Consider the following 16,214-nt stretch of genomic DNA (forward strand, 5'->3'; position numbering starts at 1 on the left):
TAGAACATATGTTGTACTAGAGACTCACAGATGACATATCGCTGCGTCTCATAGTTGGGTCTATCCGACTCGGACCTTATCTCGACTCGGATCCGACTACATCGCATCCGACCAGATCCTTCCAAGTCCATATTATCCGGTTAGCATCCAATGCTCCATGGCTAGTGAGACCAAGCCATCAACCGTGTCATATGCTAGTCTAGTTGGCTGCGCGTCCACGCAGCCCTTTCAACTAGGGACCTTTTAGGACAGTCATCATACAATGCATAGTCCCACAAACAAGTCACGTACTTGCTGATACACATCATTGATAATGTCCAAGGACTATCTTTATTCATAAACACATAGGAAATATCATCATACATGATTGTCTCTAGGGCATATCTCCAACAATAACATATCTCCTCTTTGCCTGAAAGTCAAAGAAAGTAGGAGCAGGGAGAGCAACGTGATAGGTGCGTCTTCTGTCAAAGATTAGTCGGTACTGGAGGAATTGATCGTTCCTCTCAACAAACTGATGACGAACCATAGCATCATAATCTAGATAAGAAGGAGGCAACTCAATATCATCTCCACATATGGGTATCTCAAGAAAGTTAGCTATACGAGTTGCATAAATTCCACCAAAGAAATCTCCATGAATACGATTATTATGTAACCTACGTGCAACTATAGCCCCCAAGTTGTATTGCTTATTTCCTAAAACAGCACTCCTGAGAACGCTAAGATCAGGTACACACATGTGACATGCTTCATCTTTACCATTTATGCATCTACCTATGAAGAGAGCAAAATAATGTATAACAGGAAAATGAATGCTCCCTACGGTGGCTTGTGTTACATCTCTAGATTCCCCCATTGTAATACTAGCAAGAAAATCTCTAAATTCATATTTGCGAGGTTCACTTACATCACCCCACTGAGGGAGTTCACAAGCAGTGTTAAAATCTTCTAAGTCCATGGTATAAGATTTATCATAAAGATCAAACAGGACAGTTTGAGAATTGCGTGATGATGAGAATTTAAACCTTCTCACAAATGAATCAGTTAAATAGAGGTATTGACGGCACTTATCTGCCTCGAAGCTCTCCAGATCAGCATTACGCACATATGCATCAAATTCCTCTTTAATTCCTGCTCGGATCATGAAATCCTCTGATGGCCATTCACAAGGCCGCACTTGAGCGTCTCTTGGTGGTTCCTCGTCCGCATCGCGTATTGCGGGCATGGGTCCTTGTTTCCTTGAAGAACCACCTTGGTACATTTTCCTAAACATATTTATTCCTCTGAAAAATTTCTGAAATTTTAGTAACTTAAAATAAAAGTGAACCAAACTCAACAAAATTGATAGCAACTACTCCTACAAGTGCCTAGAGGATATATCATGCATTAAAACTACTTTTGACCATATAAATTTGACATGCAAGCTCAAGAATAGGGTCACCTAAGAAGAAAAAATTTGCAATGAATAAAGCACTAGAACAAAAACTAATTGGACCATTGGAGGAGTCACATACCAAAGAACAATCCCCCAAAGCAGTTTCGTGAATGGAGCTTTGAGCTAGGAGATCGAAAATGGCAGCAAGATGAGCTTGGACTCGGGTTTGAGCTGGCTAGTGATTTTTTGGGGAGGAAGGAGTGTGTGGTAGCTGGAATAAGTGGAGGGGAGCCACCATGGGCCCACAAGGCAGGGGGCGCCCATGGGGGTAGGGCGCGCCCTAGACCCTCATGGCCAGGTGCTTGCTCCCCCTGCTGTGTTCTCAGTGCCAGATATTCTCAAATATTCTAGAAAAAATCATATTTAATTTTCAGGGCATTTGGAGAACTTTTATTTTCGGGGTATTTTTTATTGCATGGATAATTCAGAAAACAGACAGAAAATACTATGTTTGCTTTATTTAATATAAATAACAGAAAATAAAAAGAGGGTACAGAGAGTTGTGTTTTCTAAATTCATCATCTCATGCTCATCAAAAGGAATCCACTAACAAGGTTGATCAAGTCTTGTAAACAAACTCATTCCAAATTGCATGAAACCGGAGAATTTTCGAATAACACTAGGTTACCTCAACAGGGATATGCATGTCCCCAACAATAAGAATATCATATTTATTCTTGACAATAGAAGAGAAAATTCAAAACCTCCAATAGTGATTGTTGAAATTTTTCCAATAGAACTGATACTGTGGACTTGAGGTTATTTCCTCGGAAAGTGTACCATATGCTCATTACCATTAACATGAAAAGTGACATTGCCTTTGGTGCAATCAATAACAGCCCCTGCAGTATTCAAAAAGGGTCTTCCAAGAATAATAGACATACTATCGTCCTTGGGAATATCAAGAATAACAAAGTCCGTTAAAATAGTAACGTTTGCAACCACAACAGGCACATCCTCACAAATACCGACAGGTATAGCAGTTGATTTATCAGCCATTTGCAAAGATATTTCAGTAGGTGTCAACTTATTCAAATCAAGTCTACGATATAAAGAGAGAGGCATAACACTAACACCGGCTCCAAGATCACATAAAGCAGTTTTAACATAGTTTCTTTTAATGGAGCATGGTATAGTTGGTACTCGTGGATCTCCAAGTTTCTTTGGTATTCCACCCTTAAAAGTATAATTAGCAAGCATGGTGGAAATTTCAGCTTCCGTTATCTTTCTTTTATTAATAACAATTTCCTTCATACATTTAGCATAAGGATTCATTTTAAGCATATCAGTCAAACGCATACGCAAAAAGATAGGTCTAATCATTTCAGCAAAGCGCTCAAAATCCTCATCATCCTTTTTCTTGGATGGTTTGGAAGGAAAAGGCATGGGTTTCTGAACCCATGGTTCTCTCTCTTTACTGTGCTTCCTAGCAACAAAGTCTCTCTTATCATAACATTGATTCTTTGATTGTGGGTTATCAAGATGAACAGCAGGTTCAATCTCTGCATCATTGTCATTACTAGGTTGAGCATCAACATGAGCATCATCACTAACATTATCACTAGATTCATGTTCATTACCAGATTGTGTTTCAGCATCGTAGAGAGATATTATTGGGATTCTCAGGTGTGTCAATAACAGGTTCACTAGAAGCATGCAAAGTCCTATCATTTTTCTTTCTCTTCCTTTTAGAAGGACTAGGTGCATCTATATTAGTTATCTGAGAATCTTGCTCAATTCTTAGGATGGCCCTCAGGATACAAAGGTTCCTGAGTCATTTTACCACCTCTAGTCACAACTCTAACAGCATTATTATTTTTCTTACTATTTAATTCATTGAGCAAATCATTCTGAGCTTTAAGTACTTGTTCTACTTGAGTGGTAACCGCATGTTTACTAATAAGTTTAAGTTCACCTTTAACACTAGCCATATAATCACTCAAGTTTTCAATCATATAAGCATTATGTTTCAATTGTCTACCAACATAAGCATTAAAATTTTCTTGTATAACAATAAAATTATCAAACTCATCTAAGCATTGGCTAGCAGACTTATTATGAGGAATATCACCTTCATCAAGTCTATAGAGAGAATTTACCTTTACTACCTGTGTTGGGTTATCAAGACCATGTATTTCTTCAACAGGTGATGAATTAAGACCATGTATTTCTTCAATAGGTGGTAAATTCTTAACATCTTCAGCTTTTATACCTTTTTCTTTCATAGATTTCTTTGCCTCTTGCATATCTTCAGGACTGAGAAATAGAATACCCCTTTTCTTCGGAGTTGGCTTAGGAGTTGGTTCAGGAAGTATCCAATTATTTTCATTAGTCAACATATTATTCAATAGAATTTCAGCTTGATCAACAGTTCTTACCTGAAAACACAACCAGCACAACTATCCAGTTAATCTCTGGAAGCACCGGTTAGTCCATTATAAAAGATATCAAGTATTTCATTTTTCTTGAGAGGATGATCAGGCAAAGCATTAAGTAATTGGAGAAGCCTCCCCCAAGCTTGTGGGAGACTCTCTTCTTCAATTTGCACAAAATTATATATTTCCCTTAAAGCAGCTTGTTTCTTATGAGCGGGGAAATATTTAGCAGAGAAGTAGTAAATCATATCCTGGGGACTACGCACACAACCAGGATCAAGAGAATTAAACCATATCTTAGCATCACCCTTTAATGAGAACGGAAATAATTTAAGGATATAATAATAGCGAGTTTTCTCATCATTAGTGAACCGGGTAGCTATATCATTCAATTTAATAAGATGTGCCACAACAGTTTCAGATTCATAACCATAGAAAGGATCAGATTCAACCAAAGTAATTAACTCAGGATCGGTAGAAAAATCATAATCCTTATCGGTAACAAAGATAGGTGAAGTAGCATAAGCAGGATCATATTTCATTCTAGCATTCAGAGATTTTTCTTTCAGCTTAGCTAATAATTTCTTAAGATCACTTCTATCATTGTAAGCAAGAAAGTCTCTAGCAGTTTCTTCATCCATAACATAACCCTCAGGAACAACAGGCAATTCATATCTAGGGGGATAATCTTCATCATCACTTGCATCAATATTATCAGTTTCAATAATTTCATTCTCCCTAGCCCTAGCAAGTTGTTCATCAAGAAATTCACCTAGTGGCATAGTATTATCAAGCATAGAAGTAGTTTCATCATAAGTATCATGCAAAGCAGAAGTGGCATCATCAATAACATGCGACATATCAGAATTAATAGCAGAAGCAGGTTTAGGTGTCGCAAGCTTACTCAAAACAGAAGGTGAATCAAGTGCAGAGCTAGATGGCAGTTCCTTACCTCCCCTCGTAGTTGAGGGAAAAATCTTAGTCCTTTGATCTTTCAAGTTCTTCATAATGATAAGAAGATATAAATCCCAAGTGACTCAAAGAATAGAGCTATGCTTGCTACCTCTTGAGCACTGCGTTGGTTTTCTCTGAAGAGGAAGGGATGATGCAGCAAAGTAGCATAAGTATTTCCCTCAGTTTTTGAGAACCAAGGTATCAATCCAGTAGGAGGCTACGCGCGAGTCCCTCGTACCTGCACAAAACAAATAAATCCTCGCAACCAACGCAAATAGGGGTTGTCAATCCCTATAAGGCCACTTACGAGAGTGAGATCTGATAGATATGATAAGATAATATTTTTGGTATTTTTGTGATAAAGATGCAAAGTAAAATAAAGGCAAAGTAAATAGTAAAGGAAATAACTAAGTAGAAGGAGATTAATATGATAAAGATAAACCCGGGGGCCATAGGTTTCACTAGTGGCTTCTCTCGAGAGCATAAGTATTCTACGGTGGGTGAACAAATTACTATTGAGCAATTGACAGAATTGAGCATAGTTATGAGAATATCTAGGTATGATCATGTATATAGGCATCACGTCCGAGACAAGTAGACCGACTCCTGCCTGCATCTACTACTATTACTCCACTCATCGACCGCTATCCAGCATGCATCTAGAGTATTAAGTTAAAAACAGAGTAAGGCCTTAAGCAAAATGACATGATGTAGAGGGATAGACTCATGCAATATGAAGAAAACTTCATCTTGTTATCCTCAATGGCAACAATACAATACGTGCCTTGCTGCCCCTACTATCACTGGGAAAGGACAACGCAAGATTGAACCCAAAGCTAAGCACTTCTCCCATTGCAAGAAAGATCAATCTAGTAGGCCAAACCAAACTGATAATTCTAAGAGACTTGCAAAGATAACCAATCATACATAAAAGAATTCAGAGAAGATTCAAATATTATTCATAGATAGACTTGATCATAAACCCACAATTCATCGGTCTCAACAAACACACCGCAAAAAGAAGATTACATCGAATAGTTCTCCACAAGAGAGGGGGAGAACATTGTATTGAGATCCAAAAAGAGAGAAGAAGCCATCTAGCTAATAACTATGGACCTGTAGGTCTGAGGTAAACTACTCACACTTCATCGGAGGGGCTATGGTGTTGATGTAGAAGCCCTCCATGATCGATGGCCCCTCCGGCGGAGCTCCGGAACAAGCCCCAAGATGGGATCTCGTGGATACAGAAAGTTGCGGCGGTGGAATTAGGTTTTTGGCTCCGTATCTGATCGTTTGGGGGTACGTAGGTATATATAGGAGGAAGGAGTATGTCGGTGGAGCAATAGGGGGCCCACGAGGGTGGAGGGTGCGCCTGGGGGGTAGGCGCGCCCCCCTACCTCGTGGCCTCCTCTTTTCTTCCTTGACGTAGGGTCCAAGTCTCCCGGATCATAATCTTCCTAAAAATCACGTTCCCGAAGGTTTCATTCCGTTTGGACTCCATTTGATAGTCCTTTTCTTCGAAACCCTAAAACAGGCAAAAAAACAGCAATTCTGGGCTGGGCCTCCAGTTAATAGGTTAGTACCAAAAATAATATAAAAGTGGATAATAAAGCCCAATAATGTCCAAAACAGTAGATAATATAGCATGGAGCAATCAAAAATTATAGATACATTGGAGACATATCAAGCATCCCCAAGCTTAATTCCTGCTCGTCCTCGAGTAGGTAAATGATAAAAACAGAATTTTTGATGCGGAGTGCTACTTGGCATAATTTTAATGTAATTCTTCTTAATTGTGGTATGAATATTCAGATCCGAAAGATTCAAGACAAAAGTTCATATTGACATGAAAATAATAATAATACTTCAAGCATACTAACAAAGCAATTATGTCTTCTCAAAATAACATGGCTAAAGAGAGTTATCCCTACAAAATCATATAGTCTGGCTATGCTCTATCTTCACCACACAAAATATTTAAATCATGCACAACCCCGATGACAAGCCAAGCAATTGTTTCATACTTTTGACATTCTCAAAACTTTTTCAATCTTCACGCAATACATGAGCGTGAGCCATGGATATGGCACTATAGGTGGAATAGAGTGGTGGTTGTGGAGAAGACAAAAAAAGGGAGAAGATAGTCTCACATCAACTAGGCATATCAACGGGCTATGGAGATGCCCATCAATAGATATCAATGTGAGTGAGTAGGGATTGCCATGCAATGGATGCACTAGAGCTATAAGTATATGAAAGCTCAAAAAGAAACTAAGTGGGTGTGCATCCAACTTGCTTGCTCATGAATACCTAGGGCATTTTGAGGAAGCCCATCATTGGAATATACAAGCCAAGTTCTATAATGAAAGATTCCCACTACTATATGAAAGTGATAACATGAGAGACTCTCTACATGGTGCTACTTTGAAGCACAAGTGTGGTAAAAGGATAGTAACATTGTCCCTTCTCTCTTTTTCTCTCATTTTTTTTATTTCGGCCTTTTCTCTTTTTTTATGGTCTCTTTTTTTGGGCTTCTTTGGCCTCTTTTTATTTTTCGTCCGGAGTCTCATCCCGACTTGTGGGGGAATCATAGTCTCCATCATCCTTTCCTCACTGGGACAATGCTCTAATAATGATGATCATCACACTTTTATTTTTCTTACAACTCAACAATTACAACTCAATACTTAGAACAAAATATGACTCTATATGAATGCCTCCGGCGGTGTACCGGGATATGCAATGACTCATGAGTGACATGTATGAAAGAATTATGAATGGTGGCTTTGCCACAAATACGACGTCGACTACATGATCATGCTAAGCAATATGACAATGATGAAGTGTGTCATAATAAACGGAACGGTGGAAAGTTGCATGGCAATATATTTCGGAATGGCTATGGAAATGCCATAATAGGTAGGTATGGTGGCTGTTTTGAGGAAGGTATATGGTGGGTGTATGATACCGGCGAAAGGTGCGCGGTATTAGAGAGGTTAGCAAAGGTGGAAGGGTGAGAGTGCATATAATCCATGGACTCAACATTAGTCATGAAGAACTCATATAATTATTGCAAAAATCTACAAGTTATCAAAGCAAAGTATTACGTGCATGCTCCTAGGGGGATAGATTGGTAGGAAAAGACCATCGCTCGTCCCCGACCGTCACTCATAAGGAAGACAATCAATAAATAAATCATGCTCCGACTTCATCACATAACGGTTCACCATACGTGCATGCTACGGGAATCACAAGCTTCAACACAACTATTTCTCAAATTCACAACTACTCAACTAGCATGACTTTAATATCACCATCTCCTTATCTCAAAACAATTATCAAGTATCAAACTTATCATAGTATTCAACACACTCATAAAAAAATTATTCTTGAATACCTAGCATATTAGGATTTTAAGCAAATTACCATGCTATTAAGACTCTCAAAATAATCTAAGTGAAGCATGAGAGATCAATAGTTTCTATAAAACAAATCCACCACCGTGCTCTAAAAGATATAAGTGAAGTACTAGAGCAAAATTATATAACTCAAAAGATATAAGCAAAGCACATAGAGTATTCTAACAAATTCCAAATCACGTATCAAGGACGAGCAGGAATTAAGCTTGGGGATGCTTGATACGTCTCCAACATATCTATAATTTTTGATTGTTTCATGCTATTATATTATCTGTTTTGGATGTTTGTTGGGCTTTAATATACCTTTTTATATTATTTTTGGGACTAACCTACTAACCAAAGGCCGAGTGTAAATTGTTGTTTTTGCCTATTTCAGTGTTTCACAGAAAAGGAATATCAAACGGAATCCAAACGGAATGAAACCGTCGAGAGAGCTATTTTTGGAACGAACGTGATCCAGGAGACTTGGAGTGGACGTCAAGAAAGAAGCGAGGAGGCCACGAGGCTGGAGGGCGTGCCCCCACCCTCGTGGGCCCCTTGCAGCTCCACCGACCTACTTCTTTCGCCTATATATACTCATATACCCTGAAAACATCTGAGAGCACCACAAAACCCTATTTCCACCGCCGCAACCTTCTGTACACGTGAGATCCCATCTTGGGGCCTTTTCCGGCGCTCCGCCGGAAGGGGAATCGATCACGGAGGGCTTCTACATCAACACCATAGCCTCTCCGATGATGTGTTAGTAGTTTACCACAAACCTTCGGGTCCATAGTTATTAGCTAGATGGCTTCTTCTCTCTTTGGATCTCAATACAAAGTTCTCCTTGATTCTCTTGGAGATCTATTCGATGTAATTCTTTTTGCGGTGTGTTTGTCGAGATCCGATGAATTGTGGGTTTATGATCAAGATTATCTATGAACAATATTTTGTTCTTCTCTGAAATCTTTTATGCATGATTTAATATCTTTGCAAGTCTCTTTGAATTATCAATTTGGTTTGGCCTACTAGATTGATCTTTCTTGCAATGGGAGAACTGCTTAGCCTTGGGTTCAATGAGTTTATCCCTCTACATCATGTCATCTTGCCTAATGCGTTACTCTGTTCTTATTAACTTAATACTCTAGATGCATGCTGGATAGCAGTCGATGTGTGGAGTAATAGTAGTAGATGCAGAATCGTTTCGGTCTACTTGTCGCGGACGTGATGCCTATATACATGATTATGCCTAGATATTCTCATAACTATGCACTTTTATATCAATTGCTTGACAGTAATTTGTTCACCCACCGTAGAATTTGCTATCTTGAGAGAAGCCACTAGTGAAACCTATGGCCCCCGGGTCTATTTTCCATCATATTATTCTCCCACCAACAAGTCATTTCTGTTGCCGTTTATTTTGCAATCTTTATTTTCCAATCTATACAACAAAAGTACCAAAAATATTTATCTTATTATCTCTATTAGATCTCACTTTCGTAAGTGACCGTGAAGGGATTGACAACCCCTTTATCGTGTTGGTTGCGAGGTTCTTGTTTGTTTGTTCAGGTACGAGGGACCTGCGTGTAATCTCCTACTGGATTGATACCTTGGTTCTCAAAAACTAAGGGAAATACTTACTCTACTTTGCTGCATCACCCTTTCCTCTTCAAGGGAAAACCAACGCATGCTCAAGAGGTAGCACACGCTCGTCGCATTCGCGTCGCACCCCCGATGGTCGGTCAGTCTGGCATGCCACTCTCCGAATGGAACGAGCGTCATATTGCATTTGCACACACATGTGGGACCACAATTGAGAACCGACCATAGGCACACTCCCCGGCCCCGCAAGTCGGGTGAGTTAATAGAAGAGAGAGAGAGACGAGCGATAGTACTAGGGAAGTGTTGTACAGACATTGGTGGAGGCCTCGACGCTGCTGCCTGGACAATCCCTGCATGACACGGAAGATCAGTTTGTCCATGCATGTGACCAGACTCCAGCAGACACGCCTGGATTGGCTATCGTCTACATATCGTGCAGGCTGTGTTGTACATGGCTGTAGTTCTGGTGAGAAATCTAAAAAAAGGTTTCTTGTCATCTCGCAAAATTAGGTTTCATGTGCTTCAGATCACTGCGAGGGTTGAACAGCGACAATTGAGTTCTTCCAAGGTGCTAGTCATGGGGGCCACATGCACGAAGACTACTCAGCTGCCATCTATGTCAAGCCGGCTATGTTAATTAGGGCATCTTCGATGGACCCCTTTTCTATGAGTTTATCTTTAATTTGAGCTTTGATCCTCGTCTAGTTTGTCCATCGGGATTCATGTTGTCCTTTGGGCAAAGGTTATGGTTTCTTGTCATGTTATAATCCGGTGCTTCTGATCAAAATGAGGACAACTGCGCCTCCGGGGCACATGCATGAAGACAATCATTGATGAGGTCAAGCCGGCTCTGGTAGACAAAAGAAAACTAGTAGTACTCCACTATATATAGGCAGGAGCCTCCACGCTTGCTTGCTAGTGTTGCTCTCTTCACACTATCTCGTCCTCTCCAGATCTAAACATGACAGCGGTGGCCACACTCTCTATCTCTTTGCTCACCGCTGGTCACAGATCCAGCCGGATCCTCTCTACCGGGGAAGGTGAGAAGGTGCAACGTTCACGCGGTCGTCCTCGGCGACGGCTCTTACGCACTGTTGGCGCGTCCCAATCAGCATGCCTTGCCATTCTCTCCCAAGCACCGCTGGCTAGGGAGGGCCTCCGACCCCTTCTTCCTCGCTATCGTAGTGTGGGCAGATCCGGCCTCCCGCCGCCCACCTAGCGATATCCCGGCGACCCTTAGGTATAACTTCCTTCGAAACCGGCCTTGCTCTACTTACCGAGCTCCTGACGTCGCTACATTTGTATCTTTTACTATTTCCCTGCCTCCCTTGTAGATACTCCCTCCGTTCCAAAATAGATGACCCAACTTTGTATTAACTTTGTACTAAAGTTAATACAAAGTTGGGTCATCTATTTTGGAACGGAGGGAGTAGGATCGATCGGCTATTCGAAAGCCACCTAAATATTTACTGTTAAGAGGTAAAACTAGTTCATGCACTCGAATCTAGTACTACTTGGTTAAAACAAGGAAGAAGGGGGGTGGGGTGGGGGTGGGGAAGATTTGTTACCTGAATCTAGGACTTGGTCAAAAGAGGAAATAATGGGGGCGAAAAGTAGCAGAGACTGGATATCCAACTGGTCTCTAGGTCTAATAGGGAAATAAAGGGAAATGCAGTACAAACTCAATATAAACCCGATCTATTGGTTGAAAAAGGAAAGAAAGTGGGGACTGGGGGACAAGTCAACAGAGTAAGTCCAGCACTAGATTTGCTAGTGTCACACAGTATAAGGTGGCTATACCGAACAAAAATGGGACCAACCCAGATATCCTGTTCTGATGTTTGTTGCCCCGAGCCACTCTTATGTAATGCCACTGGTAAAATGTAGCAATCGCACTACTAAAAGTAAGGACACGTTAAACCAATGTTGCTGGTAAAATGAAGCAATGGCACCATTAAAATAATGTCATATTTAACGGTTGTCATAGTTAATCCTAATTCCCACACTAATATCTAGCAATATTGTTGCTTTAGAAATTTCTATTGTCCTTGTAGGATTGCCATTCAGATAAGGAACATGCTTCTTTTCATTTGATGTATGTTTCATCACTTGTTTGTCACCCTCCTTTCCACCTTTTTTATGAAAACAAAGACATACATTTCATGCTTGATCTTAGTTCGTCTGGACAAATGATATCCAAATTATAGTTGAACATTCCAGGAGCTTCACAACCAACCTTGATGTTGCTCAATTTTATTGCAACTAATGAAGAAGAAGCTCTGTGGGTTTCGTTTTCTGATGGAAATGGAACCGAGGTTGGAGCCCTTTTCTTAAAAAATGAAGAAGAAGCTGCTAGCTCATGGGACATTGCTTCATTTTAGGTGAACTGCACCAAAAGGTCCCATGAATTGAATCATCCATGTTGGTGACTGGTGCCATCCCTTCTACGATGGCATTGACTGCAGACATGGTTCCCATCACGAGGTATGTTCCTTTTTGGTCTGACCGTTTGCCAAAGATCCTGCATGTTGAGTCTGCTCTTGTGCTACTATTTTGGCACTGCCATGATAAAGCAGTAATGTTATTATTTTCCACCTTAATCTAGTGGCACTATTAATTTGAGGCAATATTTTGGCACCGCTAGTGGCACTATTTTTTTATATATCGAAAGAGGGGGTTTCCTCCGATTTCATTAAACAAATCCAACCATAGAGAACCATTATCCGACAACATCTCAGTGTAAATGGGCAGTTATGCAACTACTACTAGAACGGACTGAGTACTAGCAGGAGACAAGTTCGCTACATAAGCTAGGCAGGTAGGGGGACGCAGCACCAGCTCGACCAAGTTTGGATTACAACCCAAATGCTACCACAGAAACATCAGAGGGGAAGATAGGGACTGAAAGAGCTAGCTTCAGCATCCTAGTCTAAGCACCCCCGGCCTCCATCCTTGCGACGCACGGTACACCTCGTTTGCCACCTGCTCGACCCTAGTGTAACTAATAAAATGAAGTAATAATACATTTAAAATAGAGCGAGTGTCCTCTCTATCATTTCATTTCCAATGTGGATAAATAAAGTGCTTCTCTTTGTTAGTATATGTTTCATCAACTAGTCCCGCTGTTAATGTTTAAGCGTTTCTGCAAACTGGGGTGCTTAATTTTAGTTGATCTGCACAAAAATAGAGATTGGAATGTCTCAAGGCCCCTCCTTGTACCACCGTTGTACACTGATGTTCATCATTGGAAGAAGGTGTATCGGGGAGACTTGGGTCGATTTCCAGTATGAGGCGTACCGTATGAGGCGTCGCAGGGCCCATCTCGCCCTTGTAGCATGCCATACTATGATACTATCGCAATATTTTCTTCTATTTATTAGTGTATATTTCATCAACTAGTGCCACTATAATGTAATCACGCCTTTTCATTATCTGTGCAAACAGGGTCATTCAGCTGCATTTTGGTGGAACTGCACAAATTTACGGATGGAACTGGCATTTATGCAGTGTGCGAGGTGCCAAGTAAAAATTACCGACACCAACCCTGCTCCATCTAAGCATTGGCATCCACCACCATCAGTGGGATGTGTGGCACTCACTGTGGACGGATCTTTCACGACAGCAAATCCTCTAACCAAATACTAGTATCTTAGACTTCAAAAAAAATACTAGTAGCTTATATTGGAAGTTTTCTAGTGTGTACTCTTTTCTGAAAGAAGCATCAATCTATTTTTCTTTATTTGTACACAGTGTCACAACTTTGACCCAAAGGTCCAGGGCTATTTTAGGGTGATTGGCGTAGTACTCAGAGACTGATTGTAAGCATGATTTTTATTAGTTGTCACACTGATTGTAAGCACGAGCAGATGGAAGATTAGGTTAGTGCGAAGCTTACCTTAAACCCTACCGACGCCATTGAAACGAGGCGAGCATCGAGGGAACCGTGGAGAACGGCGGGGAAGCGACGTCACGCCATCCGGCCTCCTCTTGCAGTGGGAGAGCGAATACTCCTGTGGCTCCGACTGGCTCTGCACCCTCACAAATGACACATCGTACTCGATCGATTCGTTATCCTCTGGGTGCTCGACCCTCGACATGTACGCCCACCACCTCCGCCTGACTTTCCCCTCGGGCGAATCTGTCTGCTCCATCGACCAGAGGAGATACTCGATGAACTCGAAGGACTGCGGCGTGACTGCCACCGAGGAGTACATCGCCACCCTCATCACCGCCGTCTCGCTCTTTCACATACATTGCCACATGGCCCTCACCGTCCTCGAAATCTCTCACTCATTGTCAAACCAAGTAAGGATCTCCTTCAACCTGGCTAACTTTGCCTCGTCGCCGCCAGCGATCTGCCTGATTCGCTGATGCTTCCTCTCCATACATGTCCTTCTGAGTGGTCCGGTGCTAGCTTTGGAAGATGGGAGGAGAGATGGTGGTCTTGCAATAGAGAAGAGGGAGAGGCGAGACGGTGGTTTTGGAATGGATATGATGGAGAGGAGAGGGGTGGTTTTGAAATGGAGAAGAGGGAGAGGCGAGACGGTGGTTTTGGAATGGAGATGATAGAGAGGAGAGGTTTCCCTGCCTTTCGGTCGCTGACAGGTGGGCCCCGCGCTTGGTGGGACCCATGTGTCAGTGTCTCAATGGCAGGATGGGCTACATCAGGGGATCCTCGTCCGAGGAGAGAGGAGGTGGTTTTGCAATGGAGAATAGGGAGAGGCGAGACGGTGGTGCTGGAATGGAGATGATGGAGAGGAGAGGAGGTGGTTTTGCAATGAAGAAGAGGGAGAGGAGCGTGTGGCAGCGATTTAGGTTTGGACGAGAGGGCCGGCGCGCTGTGACTAGATCAAAATCAAAATTAATTTACCCTTCAATTAAGAAAGCGGCCCCACATTAACTAGTCTTCCTTTTATTCTGGGTCATAATTGACCATAATTTTCACAAATAAAATATATGTTATACGTTGCAAAAATAATATAATTTGAAAGTACTTTCAGATACGAACCAAACGATACATTTTTGGTGACATGCATTCACATTTTACTTGTCAAATACAGTACATGGTCAAACTTTGACCCAAAATACAGAAAACAAAAAAATACTTCCAAGACCAGCGCCGCTCCTCTCCTCTTAAACCACCGCCGCTCCTCTCCTGTTCCAATCTAAATCCAGCGCCGCTCCTCTCCTCTTCCATTTCAAAACCACCGCCCCTACTCTCCTGTTCCAATCCAAAACCAGCGTACCTCCTCTCCCGTTCTAATCCAAAACCAGCGCTACTCCTCTCCTCTTCCATTCAAAAACCACCGCCGGCGAGTGAAGGTGCTGTGGAGAAGTAGATCGATGGAGGAGTACAACCGATACGTGAGGATCACAGACGGCGACCCTGTGAAGCTAGCTAGGATGTTGGAGATACAGTCTTGGTTTGACAACAAGGACCAACTAGCGGCGACGGTGACATCCATGGCCAAATATCTGCAATAGAGCGAAAAGGCGGCGATACTCCTGAAGGGAGTCGCGCGGGAGTACATAGAGCTGCTCCTCTGGGCCATGGAGCAAACAGATTCACCGAATTCGATTGTGGCGGTGGTGGGAGTACCGATCCCAGATGGAGCATCCACCAGAGATTGAAGGATCGATCATCTACAGGATGTCGTGCCAGAGCGAGCCGGTGGAGTCTTCATCGACCGAACCCAACTGCAAGAGGAGAAAAGCAGTTGGCCCGATGACGCTTCCCCGCCATCCTCTCCCTCGCCATTCACATCGTCTCACGGGGCGGCTGTCTGCCGCCGAGGAATAGGAGGGGACTGCCCCCCCCCCCAGCCCAATAGTCGGGCAGGTTGTGAATTGTCAGGAGGAGCTTAGGGTTGTCAGTATTTGCAGGTTATGAATTGTGTTTTGTGTTGTGTATTTTGAGAGTACTTCCAGATATAATGTCTTTTGAATTTTAGATTTGCAGTATTGAGCATATGAAGTATTTTATGAATTCTAGAGATCTATTTTTAGCATTTAAAAGAATGTAGTTTCATAGGAGTATAAAAGTGCAGACAATGTGATTCTCAGAGAAGAAACTGCGAGTTTTTGTTTCAGATAAGAAACTGCAAGTTCAGTTTCAGATAAGAAACTGCAACTTTCAGAGGCAGAGCATTTATATTAACACGGCCTTTTCAAACAGGGTTAACATCGTATTGGAAGTTTTATTCATGGTCGAAAATGGATCTACCAGCCAGTTAACATCATGCTGATCAACACTCATGCATAGCACATCTTCATCTGATGCACAGTCAAAAAGATATGCTATTTTCAAAATGGCCACACAATGTCGAGTGTGCGAAAAACACAGAAAACGAGGGACGAAGTTTTGGCAAGTGTTGGACGTGGTGTGCGTAGATGACAATGGGGACCCACATATCAATAATGGCAGAGGCAAAAAAATGGAGATATTTT

This window comes from Triticum urartu, chromosome 5 (genome assembly GCF_003073215.2).
Source record: "Triticum urartu cultivar G1812 chromosome 5, Tu2.1, whole genome shotgun sequence".
NCBI classification, from domain to species: Eukaryota; Viridiplantae; Streptophyta; class Magnoliopsida; order Poales; family Poaceae; genus Triticum; species Triticum urartu.